Source organism: Delphinapterus leucas, chromosome 7 (assembly GCF_059928025.1).
Source record: "Delphinapterus leucas isolate spDelLeu-1000000601 "Yukka" chromosome 7, BTC_Dleu_Yukka2, whole genome shotgun sequence".
In the NCBI taxonomy this organism is placed as follows: Eukaryota; Metazoa; Chordata; class Mammalia; order Artiodactyla; family Monodontidae; genus Delphinapterus; species Delphinapterus leucas.
The window spans coordinates 78,488,922-78,510,713 of NC_143135.1; the positions used below are offsets into that span (position 1 = coordinate 78,488,922).

Here is a 21,792-nt window from a genome sequence, read left to right on the forward strand (position 1 = left end):
ACCCACAGACCCTACTGAGCTCACTGGTTTCTTGCAGACCCTGGAGCTGTGCTCCTTTTGCATTTTAAAACTTTCCAGGCTTTATTCACGGGACCTGATTTTTTTTTTTTTTGAAGGTTTTATCCTTTCTGTTAAAGGCTGTATCTTTTTTCTGAATACTCATTTGGCACTTTGGCCTGACTCTTTTGAAATCGGGCTGTTCCTATTGGAAATGTGCTGCTAAGCCTTTGGTCAGATTCCTTTGGGACCAGCCTGTACCTATTGAAATTGTGCAGTTTAGGATTTTTCTTTGCTTTTCTCTAGAGTAAAACCTCTAAGAAATGGCATCCAAGTTATCTAAAAGTTTTGAGCATGCCCTCTCTTTTCAGAAACCCCAGCTGGTTTTATAAATGAAAACCACAGTCCCTCCTCATGCACATTTCTATCTAAATGGACCTACTTAACCAAAAGTAATTTAGAACACTGATGCCCATTACGGGGAACTTTCTGAACTCCCCAAACTTACTTTTCTTAAAATTGTGTTGGACAGCCATCGCTTTAAAATTGTCAAAACTGAATGAGATACTTATTTCGATTGGTATTTTGAGGCTTTCAAGTGTTATCAGAAGTCTAAAATTTCTTCTCTGAAAAATACAAGTTTTAAGTAACTGAGGCAAACGAACAATTAACGAAAGACAAAATGGCTTCTGAGGCTGCTCTTTCCCTCCCCCAACCTCCCAAGTCTTTTTATCCAGATGCATGGGAGCCATCCTTGTGCTCAGGCCCCACCTCCAGCACCATCTTTCTCCTTCTGTTCTGCACTGCCTCTACCTCCCCTATAACCTCTGCTTCTCCATTCCAATTCTCTCAGCAAACTTCCCTTTTTCCCTAAAACTTTCCACACTCTCTCCTCCTCTGAACCTATCAGAACCTGCCCCTTTAAAGTTAAGTCTTCTGATGATCCAAACAAGCCTCAAGTGTTTTATGCTCCCTGGACTAAGGCCAAATTGTGAGCCACAGTTAAAGAGTTTCCTAAAGTAACTAAGGATCACCCCCACCCCAGAGGTTTGCTGAAGAATTCAACATAGTTATCAGACTTCCCAGCCTGGTTTTTCAGATCTATATCAATTAGTTTACATGCTTGTTGGTGAGAGTCAGGCGAAACATTGGATGAAACTTGCCCAATGGGAACTTCCTGAAAGGGATTTAAAAAAACAAACTCCTAACTTTTGGCAAGAGGCTAGAACACTCGCTGTAGAACTCTGCCCAGCACTTACAGTAGCTTTTCTTAAGCCTGTTGATTGGAACGAAATTCAGGCTAGCACACAAAAATCTGATGAACCTTTTCATGGCTATTATAATCAACTTCAGATTTTTTCAAAGAAAATTCTCATCTTCCTTCAGATGTTGAATCTACTCGGGTAGCCTTAACTCTATGCTTGTTAACATTTTGAACTGGTGTCTTTCTTTTTCAGTTAAAAGGACCAGGGTGGAATGAGAAACTATGTCCACTCCAGATTTAGTTAATTTGGCAAATCAGCTCACTCGCACCCTAGATGAGTCATCTAAAAGAAAGACTGCTAGAATTCTTAATTTTCAACTCCAGCTAATGAAGGTTCCCAAGCAAAACCAAAGCCCTCCTAATTTCTGCTATTATTGCAAAGAGCCAGGACATTGGAAGAAAGATTGTCACCAACTTAAGTGCTTCAGGTGTCTTTAGCCCTCTAATCACCTTTTTCAATGTCCTCTTCATTCCCAATGGTCTAAAGGGATGCAAAAGATACTATCCTCTCAATATCCAGAGCCACTTGCGCAGATCGGCAAAGGAAAAAATGGATTAGACAATTAATCTGAGAGCTGGCAATAGTGGTAGGACCCTAACTCCAAATATGGTACAATGCACGTTTCTGTTCAGCCATATTTAGCCACTAATAGGATGTAACCCACATTTATCTCCAGTCATATTTTAGAGGTCCACAACCTGACAATTGTCAAGCCAAGTTCTCAGGACACAAAACAAAACAGACAAGAAGGTAATAGCTGTTCCTGGGAGAGAAAGCGCAGACAACCAATGAGTACCTGAAGGCAAATTCATGAGTCACAAGTCAAAGATCTAATTCTTACTTTATTTTTTTTTTTTGGTCTGGCAATCTGAATTTGGAAAGGAAGGAACAGCATGAAATTTACCTTCCTCTCTCTACCAAGCACCACAGATAGAGATCTGAGAGAACTGACTTTGGTAGGAATTCTCACCCTTTGCTGGCTTCTGCCAATTTGCCCAGGATCCCATTTGCAGGCTCTGGAATGAGTGGGGTGTCCCAGCAAGTCCCATCTTGGTCACCAGGAACTGTAGCAGAGGAAAAATAATTTTCCCTATACCCTTTATGGTGAGTGCTTGGCTGAGACCTCATTTTCTCTAGGTTACCTCATATATAGATAAGTTTATCGAAGTTAAAATTTCTCCACTGTGGTCAATGAATTCAAAATATTTGTTGGTAAGGTTAACTCGCTTGTTCAGCCTTAGGACAAAATTTTATTTACCCTAGGCTTAAGTCAGGCCCAGTCCAAGCCCAGACCCAGTCCAATAAGTCAAAACCAGTCTGACCCTGGCTAGTCTCCGGACCCAGTCTGGAAAAAGAAATGCACGAATAAATTCTGGAAGCTAATAATGTAAATGCTGCAGAGCTAGGATCCAAGGGGGATGTACCCACCATCTCCAGAGGCATCGAGAAAGCAGGGAATTCAAGGGCTCAGCAGGTACATCTGCTTGGTTGCTTCTTGCTCCTGGGTGTTTAGGTGGAGGCTGGAGGGAGTCTCCTTTGGTTCCGCAGTCTGAAACCAGAACCATTAAAAGATAAACTCAGGTATATTAAAAATTTTAAGAGTTTATAAGAGCAAAAATCGAATGGAATTTGGCAACATCAAACCAGAAGTGTTTAGGAATGCTCCACTGACAGGAGCACAGGGAGAGGCTTTTCTAGAGAAAAATTGGGAGAAAAGTAAGAAAATTATTGATTGGGTATAGTTTAAAGCTTTGTTTCCTGTTTGTGATTGGCTGTGTTTAGCATTTTGATTTCATAACATTAAGGCATTTATAGGGTTAGATTTGGGTTTGGTTACATGGGCCACCATGGCATTAGGGCCACACTATCTAATGGTTTCCTGTTTTAATTAATTTAACACTTCTCATTTATAGGTTCAGGATTTTGGATTTTATCACAACTCCAGTGGGTATCAGGCAAGGATCTCTTGCCAACGATATCTCTAATGCAAGTTATTTAGGTTTATAAGGACTTTGTTGTTGTTGGAGCAGTAGCTTGTTAAGCAACCATTTGAGGGCTTAGACGAGGTTGTTTGTGAGCTATTTCACACTCTTCTGATTTATATTGGGGTACTCAATGCCCTCCTGCACTAGAATACTTTGTAATTTTCTTCAGAAATGTCTATACTATGACTGTGTCCATTTCCAATATGTACTATATCTTGGTTAAGAAACTCTTTCTTCTGCCAAGAACTGAACTAAGCAAGATGTATTTTGAGCCACTGGCCAACAGTATGCAAAAAAGTTCTTTTTTTTGATATAAGTTTGCTGGCTGGAATGGCTTTGGAGGAGAAAGACCTCTTTACCCTTCAGAAGTGGCAGGAAAATCAAGCTGTTCCTCAGAATTGGCTCATCCACCTGTGACTCTGACATGATTATATGAAGTGATATTAATGCAGGTTTTATAATTCAGTTCATTGTTTCTTGTCCACTCCGATGAGGAACTTGATCTGTTCTTCTGTTCCAGCTCTTCCCCTTCACAGCAAGTAAATCAAAGGAGAGGAGGGAGTTGTGGGTGGGTGGGTGACGAAGACCTGAGAGTGAGGGTTTCAAGGTGACATTCTCCAGAAAGAATGAAGAATTATGCCAACCAGTCGAAACACACTGTGGAGTTTGAATTTGGATTAGAATTTTTTTCTTTATGTCTTTTTGCTCCAGCTTTTTTTTTAAATTCTCCTTTAAAAATGTGTTATATTACAAATTAGATTTTAAAACTCCACCTTTGTCCTAGCTGAATTGATAGGTTAAGGAATGCTTCCAGATCTCAGACATAAATGAGTAGGGGAATGGCTTATTCCTAAATGGCAAGCCAGTAAGGAGGGCCCTCTTTGGAAAGCCCAGTCACAAGAAAGTTGATATGAAGTGGAAACCAGGAGTTTTTCTATAAAAATAATCCTTGGGCTTTCCTGGTGGCACAGTGGTTGAGAGTCCGCCTGCCGATGCAGGGGACACGGGTTCGTGCCCCGGTCCGGGAAGATCCCATATGCCGCGGAGCAGCTGGGCCCGTGAGCCATGGCCGCTGAGCCTGCGCGTCTGGAGCCTGTGCTCTGCAATGGGAGAGGCCACAACAGTGAGAGGCCCGCGTACCGCAAAAAAAAAAAAAAAAAAAAATCCTTTACCCTTCTGCCCATAAAATATATATATATATAATTTAGTTTTCACAGTGCTGTAGGGATTTTCCAGCTACTGCTAGTAGTGAGGGAACAGATTTAGTCTCTGGACAAGGACAGAGTGAGAATTGCAACATAGTTTCAGATTCCAGAAGAGCCAGGGTTCCCCCATGGATTGCCAAAATATCCATCTACAGCTGAGCTTCTGTTTAGATGATCATCCCTGTGTCTCTTAGGTACTCTTCTTCCTGATCTTGGGAAAGCTGCCCAATTCCATCTGGGTTTCTATCTGGATACTAGGCACATTATTTTCTTGTTATCATATACTACTCATATATAATTCAACGGGATTTTGCTGTTTAATAGAAAGAGCACTAGACCAGGAATCAAGAGCTGTGGTTTAAAAGAAATGATAATAGAACAATGTAAAGTCCTCTTACTTTGTAACTATTTAGCTTTTAAAATTATTGAAACTGCTACAAAATTATTCATAGTACTTTCATTCTTAATTACTTTTCTTAACAAGCTGCAACAGCTGCTGTAAAAATTCTGGAATCATCTTTGAGTATATAAAACAACACATAGTAAGGATAACAATTTTTTTAAGTAAAAGAAATAATAATGTAATAATAACTAACAGTTATTGCTTATTTGTTATGTGTCTGGGATTGTGATAAATGGTTTACATGGGCAGTTGAAAATAAATGAAATGTTAAGTAAGCAACACACTAGATATATATGATAATATTCAGTTTGGTTCCAGAATAAAATATAAAATAAAATTATCTACAGCAATCATTAATGTGTTTTGTATTTAGGCATGAGTGGGAAGTATTTCAGACAATTTTTACAGCTAAGCCGAGTAACTCAGTAGGAGAAGTCTGCCTTTATTATTAGTACTTTTTGTCAAGCCTAAGCATCTGAATGTCTTACTTTCACTAGAAAGCTGCCTGGGCATTGCAAGACCAGTGTATTTACTATCATAGATACATAACACAGCTGAGTCATGCCCTTCATTGAGAAGCCCCAGGGGAACATGGTGCTGTATAATGAGGTGAAATGAGAAGCAGGGAGGAGAGGAAGCATAACTTCTTTAGAGGTATGAAGCCAAGATTCTTAAGAGGCCAGAGTAATTTTCTCATTTTTTAAAGTTTCTTTCTGTACCTCCTTTCAATTGAAAAGAATTCAGGTCATAAACACTTTTTTTCCCTTTCCATTTTCGTTATTGACTTTACATAAACATGGAGTAAGTTACTGACAAAAACACTCTGGACTTTGTCATCCCAGATCAACACTATCGTTCAATTAAAACTCTGCACACAGGAAAGTAATTTGGATTGATAAGCAAGTGGGACAGATGCTTGTGCTAGCTCGTATTTCAGCAGATAGGACGCCTCCAAAACCATCACCATCATCACTACTATAGCTTCGGGTTTGGACATTCTGGGTTCTAAAATTTTGACAGCAAGAGTAAGGTAACATTGTCCCAGCCCCAAATATGGAGGAGTTCTATAACTGAGGACTTTGAAATACAATTAAAGACTTCTTCTCTTTTGCATGGCCTGAATTCTGCAAACGCTCTTCTATATGTCTTCATATTCTGTTCTTCTGCATTCAGATGATTCTTTGTACTGAAAAGAAATTAACCATATATATGTACATCCTTAGTGTTCAGAATTCACTGTACATATCCAGGTGTATATGTGCAGTGTCCCTCTATTTCCCCCCTCTGTCTTTGTTTCTCCCTGTGTGTGTTGACCACTGCCTGCACCATTTAAAATGCACTTCTCTTCCCAAAAAGAGTGTTATTATTCATGGAGATCTCAAATGAAAAAGTTCCCTCCATTGGACAGAAATGTGCATAGAATATCTTCCTTTGGCTGAAACAGTTTAGAATTGTTATTGTTTAACCATTTTATGGCCCATAACATGTTAGGGAAGTATGCTTATTTAGTACATCTTCCCTATATTCTTGTTTATTTTTCATTCTGTTGTACTTTGTGAATCTTTTTTTTCCTAGTTGTCTTTTTAACAGCTTTATTGAGATATAGTTCATATATCATTCACTCATTTAAAGTATACAATTCAATGGTTTTTAATCTATTCACAGAGCTGTGCAACCTTCACCAAAATCAAACTTAAAGCATTTCCATTACCCCCAAAAGAAACCCCATACTCAATGACAGTCCTTAGACCCCATTTCACCCAAACTCCACAACCCCCTTATAAGCCACCTCAAATCTTTTTTGGTGGGACTAAGTCTAGAAATGTGTCACTTCTATGCTCCAGCCCAATTTATATGTGCCTGTTCTAGGTTGAATATGTTTCCCCAAATTTTATATATTGAAGTCTTAACCCCCAGTACCTCAGATGTGACCTTCTTTGGAGAGGGGGTCTTTACAGAGGAAATCATGAGGCCATTAGAGTGGGCCATAATCCAATATGACTAGAGTCCCTATGAAAAGGGGAAATTTGGTCATAGACGTTCACAGAGGGAAAATGTCTTATGAAGAAGAAGGCCGAGGTCAGGGTGATGCTTCTACATGCCAAGGATGCCAATCCTTATCACCAACAGAAGCTGCAGGAGGGACACGGAACAGAGTTTTCTCTCACAGCCCTCAGAAGGAACCGACCCTGCCAACATTTTGATTTTGGGCTTCTAGCCTGCAGAACTGTACCAATAAATTTCTGTTGTTTAAGCCACCCAGTTATGGAATTTTGTTATATCATCCCTAGGAAACTAATACAGTGTCTCTAGTGAAACAACTGTCTTGTTAACTGCAGATTGTTTTCTTTGGCATTTCTGTTCTATACTGGAGTAGGCATTCATCAGGAGAAGTGAATTTGTTTGTCACATACTTTACTCTGTGGTAGTTTTGTAAGGGATACAAAATATAACATGATTCCTGCCTTAAAATATGAAATTTATTAATCAAATATCTATTGAGTGCCAGATGTAATTATGTAACAGGCACTCAGTCAGGATATGGATCTCACAGTGGTGAGCACAAGAGCTGGTGACCCCTACTCTCATGGAGGAAATAGTCTGGAAGATGGCAGTGGGGTGAAGCATTAAGAACATACACAAGATAAAATAATTGCACGTTATTATAAATAGTTTGAAGGCAAAGAAGGAAAAATCACATTTTTATAATAGTAATTTCAATGCATACAAATATGTGATCATTGCCAAGTAGGAAAGAAACAACTGTGCAGAGAGGAGGGAACAGTGATCATCCTTGGCTGTGAGATGGTCTGGGAAGCCCTCCAAGGGAGGGCATTTGAGCTCAGCTTACACAGAGAAGTTGACTTTGATAGAGAGTAGGGGGAGACCCCATTTACAGTTGATGTACACTTGATTGCATATGATTCCCAAGATGGGAATAAGCATGAACCTCTGGGTCACTAGTAGCCCACTTGTCTGGAACATAAAGAAATAGACTAAGCAGAATGATATGGTAATCATAGCTATTATTATTTTTTAATGCTTACTAAGTGCCAGGAACTGAAACAAAGGTTTACGTTATCTTATTTACATTCACATTTTTTATGAGGTGGCCTGTAGTTGTCCCAGTTTACAGATGAGGATGTTGAAGTTTGCTCAGCCATTGCTTTGAACTCATGTTATTAAACCACACAACACACAACAACACTGATTCATAGGAATAGCTGTGATTCGGAATGAGGTCTCCAACTCCAACACACTGTTTATTCCATGAAAGGGGACTGTGTCCCCACCTACAGTCAGAGGATGGGTTGCAGGCAGATTCTAGAATACTTTGTATTCCTAGCGAAAGACTGCAAAGTTTATTTTAGAAGAAACAAAGGGAGAAATAGAACTTTGGCAAAGTGGTTACATGAACTGAAATGTGTTTTAGTATATACATGCTAAAACGTTGAAGCAGGAAGAAACTGAGGAATATAGAATCCCTTAGCCCTTAATAAAGGGAAGATCCAGATGAGAAATACAGATGTATTATTAGGATGGCTTAATGTGCACAAGAAGCATCTGAGGTGCCTCTTAATAATCCCTCTTTCCAGGCACTACCCCAGGGGAGTGTTGATGTGAGGAAGCTTGAGACAATATTCTGTTCTCACTCAGCCAAAAGGTTAGGGAAGCAATGTGAGCCAAACTTCCTCCTTCACAGCAAGGCTTTGGCCTGTAGGGACCAGAATTCATTCATCTTTTCATTCCTTTTCCCACTAGGACCTGAGATCTTGCTCATAATAAGCATGTGGATGAATTGAATTGAACTGTGGGAGCGAAAGACTCTTGTCAAAGAAGAATCCTTAGGATTGTTTGAATTGAAAAGGAGAACAAATTCAAGAAAACACGATTTGTAAGTCTGGAAGAGAGAACACGTGGGCGTACAGGGATGCTTATATGTGACCAACAAAACAAAATTAAATGAAATCTCTAGCCTATTATATCTGAGTGATCTGCTTCTTAGGGTGCGAGATTAAGTTCCTAGCAGGTTTTATGTCTGTTGGGTACTTTTCCTCTACAGGCTCTGAAAGCACTTTGAAGAGGCTGCGTCACCATTAGGAGGCAATATAAAGCACCATTTGATTAGAGCCTCCTGCTCTGGAAACACGCAGGCAGCGTTCTTTCTGCTGAGTGCCAGAGAGGAACCAGAGAACTGTTTTTGTCCATTGAAATAGCAGGAAGATATGTAGGGAAGCACAATATTGTTTTCTGAGTTGGAAATTGGCTAGAACACAGACATGTGAGTGCCCATCTTCTCTAAAACACGCAGGATTCCAATACATATGAATGGGGTGAAACATTAAAATAAATGGCAGGCTCAAACGATACTAAAGCCCTTATTTATGAAGTCCTCATTTATTGACCTGAAGGTAGCTGGCATTCCAATAAACATCTGTTGATATAAAAATATCAATAACAAATTTAGGGCATACGTGCCCTCAAGGGGCAGCTGGCTTGTTTCTCACACCTCTTCTGTTGCTGGACCTAGATGTAGAAAGGTTGTCTGTCCTTCTTTCTCCTAGTTGACACTTCCAGATCATTTTCCTTCTGTCTTCCTTAAAACTCCCCCAGCATAATGCTCATATCATTAGATTATATTACTTATTACTCTTATTTATTGCTTTAAGATTGTATCATATATGTCTTTACAGCACTCCTGTGTGTCATGTAGGTTTTTATAACACTCCTGTCATAACTCATGATAAATGTCCGTGGATTAAATTTCCAAAATCCTGACCTCTCTTTCAGAGAACTTCCATTCTACTTCAGCTACTCAGGTCCTTGGTTGTACCCGAGAATAATCCGTAGTGAGCTCCTCTGTCCTGCTGCCACCACATCAACTAACCTGTTCTATCTGCACATGAGTATTCTCCCTTCTTTCATGCTACTAGGAATGAAGTAACCATGATCCTATATGCTAATACTTGTACACTGGGTCTCACTCCCTTTCACTTCAGCAATTAGACTCTCTCTCTCTTCTTTATGCAATATTTCTCTGTCTCAACCAGACCATTACCAAAATCATGCAAACATACTGTAATATCTTTTTTTAAAAATCCTTCTTTAAATAATCTCCAACTATTACCTGATTTCTCTGCTTCCCTATGTATCAGAATTCCTTGAAAGAAGTCTCTTTTACTCATTCTGTCCCCTCTCTCTCTTCCAGTTCTGTCTTGAATCTACTCCAAAAGGTCTCCACAGTAAACAAAAAGTAGCCCTTCTCAAGATTATGAATGACTTCCATTGTGCTAAAATCATTGGTAAACTCTCAGTCTTTCTCTTAATTAATTTCTTCATAGCTTTGAAAAAATTTTTTTTCATTGAAGTATAGTTGATTTACAGTGTTGGGTTAGTTTCTGGTACACAGCAAAGTGATTCAGTTATACATATACATATTCTTTTCCATATAGGTTTTTACATGATATTGAATATAGTTCCCTGTGCTAAACAATAGGTCCGTGTTAGTTAGTTATTTTATATACAGTAGTATATATGTTAATCCCATCCTCGTAATTTATCCCTACCCTGCTTTCCCCTTTGGTAACCATAGTTTGTTTTCTATATCTGTGAGTCTGGTTCTGTTTTGTAAATAAGTTCATTTGTATCATATTTTAGGTTCCACATATAAGTAAAATCATATTTGTCTTTGTCTGACTTACTTCATTTAGTATGATAATCTCTAGGTCCAACCATGCTCCTGCAAGGGGCACTATTTTATTCTTTTTTATAGCCGTGTAGTATTCACATATATATGTATACGACATCTTCTTCATCCATTCATCTATCGGTGGACGTTTATGTTGCTTCCCTGTCTTGGCTATGGTAAATAGTGCTACTATGGACATTGGGGTGCACGTATCTCTTTGAATTACAGTCTTCTCCAAATATATGCTCAGGAGTGGGATTGCTGGATCATATAGTAGTTCTATTTTTAGTTTTTGAAAGAACCTCTGCACTGTTCTCAATAGTGGCTGCACCATTTTACATTCCTACCGACAGTGTAGGAGGGTTCCCTTTTCTCCACACACTCTCCGGCATTTACTGTTTGTAGGCTTTTTAATGATGGCCATTCTGATTGGTGTGAGGTGATACCTCATTGCAGTCTTTATTTGCATTTCTCTGATTATTAGCGATGTTGAGCATCTTTTCAAGTGCCTGTTGGCCATCTGTATGTCTTCTTTGGAGAAATGCCTATTTAGATCATCTGTCCATTTTTTGATTGGGTTGTGGATGACTCTTTCCTTGAAATACTTTCTTCACTTGGCTTCTGGAAGCTTCCCTCTCAGTTCTCCTATTCCCCTTGGTTGTTTCTTCTAGCTCCCATTGTTGACTCTTCTCATCTCTCCACTGGGGTTCACTGGGGTTTGCTTCTTAGATCCCTTCTCTTCTGTATCAACACGCATTCCCAAGGTGATATCACCCACTCTTATGGCTTTAAATATTATCTGTATGTTGATGATGTTCAAATGTTCTTTCCCCTGAACTTAAGATTCTATTCAACTGCTACTGGACATCCTCACTTGCAAGGTAATAGACATCTCAAATTTAATACATCCTGAGTTGGACTCTTGATAGCAGCTCCTCCAAACCTGATCTTTCTGTACATTTCCCGATCTCATTTAACGTCAACTTCTTCTTCCAGTTGCTTAAGCAACTTGGAGTCACTGCCCCTTCCCAAGTGACTTTTCTCTTTTTCTCATACATATTCGATCCATCAATCAATACTGTTAATTATACCTTCAAAATGTATAAATAACCTAATTATTCCTCTCCCAAGGCCAACTCCTCCAGGTGGCCTTGATCTGTTTCCTGGGTAAATACAATACTCTACTTTTGGTGTCTCTGATTCAGCACTTGCCTCCCTCCTACGGTCTGTTCTGAACGTAGCAGCTAGGTCAGATTGGGTAATGTCACCCTTGAACCCTAAACTCTACAGTGGTTTCACACCATCCTCCTTACAGTGGCCAACAGACCTGCGTGATCTGGCCGCCATTTTTTTCTTCAGCCCTAACTTATCCTTCTCTTTTCAGGCCTCATTCATTCATCACACTGTCCTCCTCGGTGTTCTTCACACTCAACGCGTGCTTCCAACACAGAGTTTTATTGTGCCTTTCCTTGGAGCACTTTCCCCCAGATACCCACATGTCTCCCTCCATAACCTCCCTCAGGGCTTTGCTAAAGTGTCCGTTTCTCAGGGAGGCTGTCCATGACCACCATATTTAAAATGATACTCCTCCCAGCACTATCTGTCCTCCATCCCTCGTCAGTTGAGGAAACAACTCCAGAGAGCTTTAGAGATTTCTACAAGCTCACATGGCGTTAGTGGAAGAATGCTAAGTCTTCTTGTTTATGTGTCTTTTCAGATAAATCATATTATACTTGAAAGTAGAGTCATTTTAAAATTTGGTTTAGTTCAGAAAGTTTGCATGAAGTATGAAGTTGTTTGATACAATAATTATTTATATTGTTACAATTTGTTTTATTTTATCTATAATAATTCATCAAATCATTATAAGCTTACATTACAAAGTAATTCCACATTAATCATTTTGTTGTGTCTTATTCATACTCATTTGAACAACACAGGTAGATATAACTCTATTATTAATCTCATGTCCCAGATGATCACATTGAACTTCAAGGATTTGTGGCCTCGCTCAATGTCACATAGCTAGTAAAAGTAGGTGCCAATATATAAATACAGGTCTTCTGATTCCAAGCTTACTCCAATCCACCAAAAGTATTATTTAAATCAAAGTATTAATTGTCTACAGAAAGTAAACTTGAAGAAATAGGTTAGCCAGTTTTAAGCTATTTCTTTGCTTGGAAGAAGAGGTGATAATTTTCATTCTCTTTAAAGCACTCGTTGATGGTGAAACTGGACACTTCCTGTGTCTCCTGAATTGAAATTTTATTATTTAGTTTGAAGTATTAATTTGAAGTATTGTTAGTCCTCAAGACATTAGATACAGTCATGTTTACGCATAGTTTTGTAAGCTTAGTTCAGAGTTAGATGTAACATAATTGTTTTTAGGTTCTCTGTGCTAATGCTTCTATCCATCAGAGCAGATAACTGAGGAATCCTCTATATGTATCATACGCATGGACTTCCTCAAATTATCAACATGGCACTTAGGTTTCTTATCTTGGAAATCTCTTAGCTCTTTTACAATATTGCAACAGGACAACTTCCAGAGGAAAATGTCATTTTGATCATTTTGTGTTTTCATGAAGAAATAATGATTATTATTAAATGTTGGTTCTATTTATGTTGAGTTACTGTTAAAATGCCATATAGTGACTATTTAATTATATGCTACTTCCTCTTAAAAACACTTGAAAATAGGATCACATATGCTATAGGTTAATAATATATAAGTACATATATATTACTTATATATTACTTATATATTTCTTCAACCACGGTTGAAGAAAAATCAACTGTGGTTGAAGAATGATGCATGATGCTTGAAAAAGAGAAGAAAGAAGGAAAATTTCCCTCACTTCAGCATTTTTTATTCTTCTACAATCATATTCTTTTCTAGATCAAGAAGATTCTTGGAATTTGTATTATTGAATACTTTTTTTTTAAGCTGAGGAAACTACAGTTCTAAGTGTTGTGCCAAAAATCACACAGTCAATTAGTAGCAGCACCAAAACCAGAACATAGTGAGTTTTCAACTATGTGCCAGAATCCCCCCAGCCCCTGACTTCCTTAATAACGTATTACTTAATAATTTAATTTCACTTGAACTTCTCCTTTGTAATCCCCAGAGTAGATTATAATACAAAAAAGAGGAAGTTCTGAAAGAACACATTTATGATCAAATTTTAATTTTCCTTTTTTATATAGCATCTAGCAGTGTGCTCATCCAATGTGCATTGCAAATAACTATCATAAATATTGTAAACACCTGATTAAACTTTCTCTTTTATCACTGCATACAAAGACATAGGTGGGGGACCCATGCGAGCATCTCCTCACACCACGGTTAGATTATTGGCTAGTACAACTCTGAGCCCTTCTCCCCACTCCCAATCATTCCCAGCCACCATATCCTATGCTTTTCCAATCCAGCTGACAAGACCATCTTCCTAAAGTCTTTTAAGTTCTCAGAACAAAATCCTCAGTAATTCATTTGTAGAAACATTAAATCTAAATTTCTCTAACAAGGCTCTACAAATCTCACCCTATTCACTAGTATTGTGATGGAGAGGGAAGGTGTGCATGAGGCAATTTTTTTTCACTTCTTATTTTTAAAATAATTTTTATTGGAGTATAGTTGCTTTACACTGTATTAGTTTCTACTGTACAGCACAGTGAATCTGCTGTAGGTATGCATATATCGCCTCTGTTTTGGATTTCCTTCCCACTTAGGTCACCACAGAACACTGAGTAGAGTTCCCTGAGCTATACAGTAGGTTCTCATGAGTTATCTATTTTACACATAGCATCAATAGTGTATCTATGTGAATCCAAATCTCACTTCTTTTTAAAAGTTTTATTGAAATACATATAGTTGATTTACAATATTGTGTTAGTTTCAGGTGTACAGCAAAGTGGTTCAGCTGTATAGATAGATAGATAGATATAAAAATATATACTTTATTTACATTCTCTTCCATTATAGGTTATTACAGAGTATTGCGTATAGTTCCCTATGCTATACAGTAGGTCCTTGTTGTTTATCTATTTTACATATAGTAATGTGTATATTTTAATCCAAAACTCCCAATTTATCCCTTCCTCCCCTCCCCTTTGGTAACTGCAAGTTTTTTCTATCTCTGAGTCTATTTCTGTTTTGAAACTAAGTTCATTTGTATCATTTTTAATATTCCACATATAAGTGATATCATATGATATTTGTCTTTCTCTGTGTGACTTACTTCACTTAGTATGATAATCTCTAGGTCCATCCATGTTGCTGCAAATGGCATTATTTCATTCTTTTTTATGGCTGAGTAATATTCCACTGTATATATGTACCACCTCTTCTTTATCTGTTCCTCTGTCAACGGACAGAGGTTGCTTCCACGTGTGTGAGGCAATTTTTTAAATTTTAAGCTGTGGAGGAGTAAGAATTCCTTGTGTGTGGGGGGGTTGATCTTAATATTGAAGTCAGAGGCATAATCCATGAGGACAGAGGGCAATCAGAAGCAACAGAGGCAAGAGGCAGTCTTTTCCTCAGAGGAGAAGCTTGAGCTGTCAGAACACTCCTCTTGGAGGAAAGAAGCACAGGTGGAGGCTCCCAGGAGCTCTTTTCCCGATAGTGATGAGGCCACCTGGCAGTTCCTGAGGACTGGGACCCTGACACCTCAGTCACATGCAGTTGCCCCAAGTACAATGCACACTTTACCTTCCTTCTTAATCTCCAGAGCTTTCCTGAACAAGTTTCACTGAATTCTTGATCGGTAACAGTTTCAGGCTGTTTGAAAATTTCCTCTTGATCTGCATACTTCTTAATGCACCATTAAGTAGAAACCACCCCAGTTCAATCTTTTACCGTGAGACCAAACATACCTTTTTTAGGTACTTGTTGGGATGGTTCTTTGCACAAGTCAAAAAAGAAGGATGCTCTCTGAGGTTACGAAGACAGTGCAAGTGTGGCAGGGACAGACTTGTCAGAATGAACACACTGTGGCATTCTGAACTAAACTCAAGGCGATCTCTATTCAAAGGCACTTTAAGAATTATGCATGACAATTGTAATGTAAAAGGAATCTATTAACACTTCTGTTAATAATTATTTTATCTAAAATTAAAATAAAACATGATTTAGGTTTATTCATATTTATATGAACACAAATGTATATGTTAATATCACATGTGTATAATATGTACTTCCAATGTATGAACACATATGGATGAATGTATATATTTGGTGAATATACATATTGTTCATATATTGGGAATACTCTTGCCAAAATTTCCACTGATGGGTTGAAGCATTGAGGAAGTTTGAAAACTGCTGCCTAGCCCTTCTCTTCATCTGCTTATGAAACCTGAGGAGCTATTCATCTCAGTATTTTGCAATGACACAAGTAGGTTAGAGATGAATTTGTTTATCCCCCCAGAATAGCTATAAATGTGGTTGTAAAGACAATGTGGGTTTTCTGTAATCAGTGAAACTGAGGGAGCAAAGAGAGGATACTAAAATGTCTTGCTTTTGTCCTAGAATGTTGTCAATAGACAACAACAATTTTTTAAAAAGGGAAAACTGAGGCCCAGAGAGGTTTATTAAATTGCTTAAGATAACAGATCTTATTACAAGCAAAGTAAGCATTTGAATTCCGGACTATTTGTCTTTAAATCTTGCCTCTTGCTATGAGAACTTGCTGCATTTGTTCTTTTCTTTATATTATTCTCAGGAGATCATGGCCTTTTTCTCCATCCTTTCCTTTATCCAAATTCTCTTTATCCTTCAGGACTCAGCCCCCATCTCTATGAAGCTTTACTGATGATTCCAGTGCTTATTAATCAATCTCTTTTCCAAACTCCCGGTGTGAGCTTCGTTTACTGAGGGTTTACTCTGTGTCAGATATACAGACATTTAAAAGTATCTCCTCACACATCATTATGAGTCATTGTGATAGGCAGAATAATGGCTCCCAAAGATGTCCCCACCCTAATCCCTGGAACCTATGAATATGTTACATGGCAAAAGGAATTTTGCAAATTAAGGTGATGGACCTTAAAAAAGAGGGGTTATCCTGGATTATTTGGCTGGGCCCAGTCTAATCACATGAGCCCTTAAAAGTGGAAAAAGAAGACACTAAAGGCAATCAGAGATGTGACAGAAGAAGATGCAGGAGAGATCCACAGCATGAAAGGGACTTGACCCACTGTTACTATCTTTGAAGATAGAGTAAGGGGGGGCCACATGCCAAGGAATATATCTGGTGTCTAGAACCTGGGAGCAGCCCTCCAATGACAGCAAAGGAAAGAAGACCCTAGTCCTACAACTGTAAGAATCTGAATTCTGCCCATATCCTGAATGAGCAGGAATGCATTCTCCCTTAGAGCTTTTAGAAAGGAATGAAGGCTTGTGGACACTTTGATTTCCACCTGGTGGGAGCCGGAGCCCAGAATCCAGCCAAGCCCACCTGGGCTTTTGACCTAGATAACTGTGAGATAATAAATGTGTGTTGTCTTACGTTGCTAAATTTGTATAATTTGTTACAGCAGCAGAAAACTAACCTACAATTTCCAAGTAAAAATTTGAGCCATAGAAGAGTTATGCTCACACAACTCCCAAGTGTCTGAATTGACTCAAATATACTCTACTTCCTCTTGAATGGGCATGTTACATAGTCTCTTCTACTCTCTACTCAAGGGAGAGAAGCATATCTTAAATATCTTATGCATCTATCTTCTCTATATTACCAGCTATAGTGTTGGACACACAGACATCCTAGAGGGTGGACATTTGATGAGCTTTCCAGATGCCCCATCAGTGAAGGACTCAATACCCTGACAGCTGAGAGGGTTGTCAGTCGTGACCGTCAATCACAAGCCCCTTCAGAGATCATCCCAGCTATGGCGCCACCTTGCCCAAACACACACTCTTCGAGGGGTGGCCCACATGAAATCTCTAGTACATATCAGGGCATAAAGATCTGGCTGTGTTGACCCAAGTTGGGACAATGCTGAAGGATCCTTATAACTACAGAGGTCCCCATGGGGTCAGCTGAAACTGTTGTTAAGCTTACCTTGCATATCCGTTTCTCCCTACCCCATCCTGTTTCCATCTCCTTCCTTCCACAGGCCCATAGGTGTGGATCCCACGGGTACTTTTTACTAAACATTTTGCAAGTTAATCTGCTTCCCAGGGAAACTAACCTGTGACATCTAACTTTGGGTGGTTAGCATATCTAAATATTAGATCAAGTTTATTTTACCTATTAATTTAGGTGAAATATTAGCTCCTTGCCACAAATTTCTAAAGTGGGCAGAAGACCTATTGGAATTGTTCTTGTAACTTCTATCCCTCATTTGATGAATTTGAGGGCTGCAGATGGCAAATTCTATAAGTAGCCTCACTTTGGTCAGTGTTTTAATATGCACGTGTAATATAATAAAGTAGGGTGCAATATAAGAAATGAGGCGGTATTCTTACACGAGACATGCATCAGGCACTAGAGGGATAGAGGTACATTAGCATGCTGAAACAAAAGCCACAAATTTCATGATGAGCTGGGAGAATTATATAGAAAGTTGATGAATACCTACCCTATTTTCCTCCCTGCCTCTGCAGCCTCGCTGCCATGTTCCTGGCCTGTGAGTTAATTTACGTGGGAGTGTTAAAACAAAAAGAGGTTCTTCAGCTGTGACTTTTTTCTTGCTTTTAGAAATCACTAAAGCCGGGCTTCCCTGGTGGCGTAGTGGTTGAGAGTCCACCTGCCGATGCAGGAGACAGGGGTTCGTGCCCCGGTCCAGGAAGATCCCACATGCCGTGCCATGGCCGCGGAGCCTGCGCGTCTGGAACCTGTGCTCTGCAACGGGAGAGGCCACAACAGTGAGAGGCCTGCGTACCGCAAAAAAAAAAAAAAAAAAAAAAAAAAGCTTATATCCACATATCCTTTTAACTCAGCAACATCACCTTGAGCATTGTTTCCAATAGAAATTCTCACAAACAAGGATATATGTACAAAAGAATGTATTATGCTGCATTTTCAATAGCTAAATCAATAAATAGAAATCAGTCAAAATTTCTGAAATGCTGGATATCACTGAACAAAATATACTACATATTATTAACCTGTTACCTCAGTGACAATAGCTGGTAATTACTGACTTAGTCTATGATCTCTTGTATGTTTTCAACCACTGGATTTTTATTAATATTCTAAAAGAGCTGATTCCACATGACAACAAAAATCACTGCAAAACAATTCACAGTACTGAATGATATAAAATTAAAAATAGAAATTCACTGATGTCAGTCAAGTTCACAGACAGTAAACTTAGAAGCCAAAATGTTAGTTTCTTACCTTTGCAATCAGAAATGTGTAGTAATATGATCAACTTAGTGAGTTCCAGAATGTATCAATATATCTAGGGCATTCATTCTGTGGGTGGTCTTGAATAATAAACTTAAAATAGACCAAGGAGACTTATTTTTATGTTTGATAACTTTTGCAGCATATAACCTCATGATGGCTTCTTGACATGCCAACTTGCCCGGTCTAGACTGCAAAGGGGGAAGTGAGGGCAGCAGCATGTTTTAGCATGCACACACCTCTGATTATTCAATCAGGCACTAAACTAATCCAAGTGATACCATGGGCAGTTTTGCAGACATAAGTCAAGTCTTTTATCGTGATTTTAAACTAGAGAGCTTACACTTCTGTGTCTTCCTAGCTGCTGCTTGAGGGGCAGGCTCCTAATTAAACACACACTTACAGGCCCAATGTCATCCTCTCCAGGGAACTCTGGGCTAGTGCTGTCTTCAACCTCTTCCACTGAGGAGGTCCAGAGTGTCAGTGTCTCCTGAAGAGGAAACTGTACATTTGCATCTGGTGCTCTGATTTTAGTGACTGCTGCCATATGTAAAATATAGAAAAACAGAGAAATAAAATCAAATCACTTTCATGTCAGCATTCCCAAAACCACTTTATGACTAATTGGGAACACAAATTATTATTATTGTAGTAATTAACCTATATTGCCATACTTCACTTAGAAAAGAAGGGTGCTAGGGAAATTGGTTAAGAATTGAAAAATAATGACCTTGGGAATGCTTGTAACAATTGTGGTCCCCCATGAGAGAGAGGTTGTGCTTTTGCAGTTCAAGGTCATTTTTAAATCATGTTCATAAACATTTAGGAGCATCAACCACTGGAAACATTATATATATATATATATGGTACATGTATCTTGGAAGACTTCAAGACAGGGTCATGATTCTCACTCCTTCCAAAAACTTTGCATTCTCAAGTTGATTGTTCAGTGAGAAATATATCAGGAAAGGAACGTAAGGGTATGTGTTATTTCTTCAAAATGTTTCTTTGTCCTAGTTTTCCCATTGTGGTTATTGTTGTTTCTGTTTTGTTCCAAAGCAAACTATACATGACATTGTCCAAAAGGGGTCTCTGTGCTCGGGCCTTTCTCTACTCTCCCCCCTGAGCTGGGTTGCGGAGCAACAGGCAGAGAATCTCCTGTCCTGTTGTTGCTGGGAGACACTAGGGAGCTTGATCAGATTTCCAAGTTTTCCAAGACATTTGCTAAACTCTCTAAGTGATGAAATCATCTTTCCAACTTCTTTGGTAAGTTAAAAATAAAAATCCATGATATCTAGAAATACATATGAAGGCCCACTTGAGGGTGGCTTTGTGGTATAATCAGTGGTTCTTGGTGAGAAGATGTTTGCAGAGATGGGTTTATGAAGATTATCCAAGGTGTTAAAGCAGCCTTGTCCTAGGTTTCAGGAAATCTCATCATCCATATTAACCCTATTAGAAGACTGGTGAAATGCAATCCCTTGGAAAAAGCGGGTGGGGTTCAGAGCTCAATGTAAGGACACTAAAGGAGCCAAACTCATTCTTCTCCAGAACTGAGAGCCAGTGTTTGGAGCTCACCTGGCTCTGGAGACTTCTGAGAGCTACCACCACCACCCTTGGAAGCCTTGATCCCCGAGCGGACATTGTCTTATTACTTCTCCAGCGAGGATTGTTTCTACAGCACTTTCAGTGAGTATACAATTCACCATAGAGCAGTTCATGGGACTCTCCTGAGGGGAAAAAAACACAATTTCCTAATGTTAACAGAAAATTGAGGCTGTTTCATTGAAATAATCTTGTGTGCCAACTTAGTGAAATGACTGTATTTCTGTATTGCCATCTTGTCTTGGCATACATGTTGGAATTAATATGGTGATTAGTTTTAGTTATCTGATTTTGTTCATCTCTTAGTTATTCCTATGCATTACAAAGACTCAGAAAGTGGTTCTCTGATATCTTATCTGTTTGTGTTTGATGTAGAGCCTAAAAATAATTTTTAGGACTATTTGACTTCATGTGCAGTACCTATTACAGTCTACTTTAAAAGTGGAGTGTGCCTGTATACACAGCAGACATAATATTCTACACAACAGAACTAGGTAATGCATGCAATAATTTGGGAGAAAATATTGTTTTAAAGTGAAGCAAACTTTGTCTCTTCAGAAATGTGGGTTATTCTGACTGAAATTTTAAAGAAACTAAGAAATGATTGGGCAAGAGAAAAGTGACACTTGTGTACATACAGAAATATAAGAAAGTTGAGGAACCTCTGTACTTAACTATTACAGACACTAGGACCCAATATTTTAGCAAAATCAGTTTTAAAAAGCATGATTTGTTTATTGGCGCTGATTACTACCATTACATGCAAACTGCATCTTACCACAAGGTGAAAGGGGTGCTTGATAACATTCTTTTTTTTTTTTGCGTTACGCGGGCCTACGCTGTTGTGGCCTCTCCCGTTGTGGAGCGCAGGCTCCGGACGTGCAGGCTCCGGACGCCCAGGCTCCGCGGCCATGGCTCACGGGCCCAGCCGCTCCGCGGCATGTGGGATCTTCCCGGACCGGGGCACGAACCCGTGTCCCCTGCATCGGCAGGCGGACTCTCAACCACTGTGCACCAGGGAAGCCCCTTGATAACACTTTTAAAGACTAAGAAGATATAACCATTCTCTTTCATTTCTGGTTTGATGGATGAGTGTGCTACAGATAAGACAGGAAGGCAAACTCAACCGATTCGTATATCCATGTAAGTTGCTTCTGGTTAGAATAGGATCCAATCTGACAATGTTTACGGTCCTCTTCATTATCTCTGAATTATTCAGAAAGTGATTTGCAAAGAAAAACAGTGTGGATCTAGATTCAGAATGAGATAAAAAAGGACATCCAAAGAAA

General features: G+C 39.0%; 1 long non-coding RNA gene across 1 annotated transcript; it reads left to right on the forward strand.

Annotated features, from left to right (window-relative positions):
• Positions 1 to 7,191: 7,191 nt before the first annotated feature.
• Positions 7,192 to 21,592, forward strand: LOC149748783 (uncharacterized). Its single transcript, XR_016393901.1, has 3 exons — positions 7,192 to 8,750; positions 18,248 to 20,164; positions 20,450 to 21,592. It is a non-coding gene; the product is annotated as an uncharacterized LOC149748783 (long non-coding RNA).
• Positions 21,593 to 21,792: the final 200 nt, after the last annotated feature.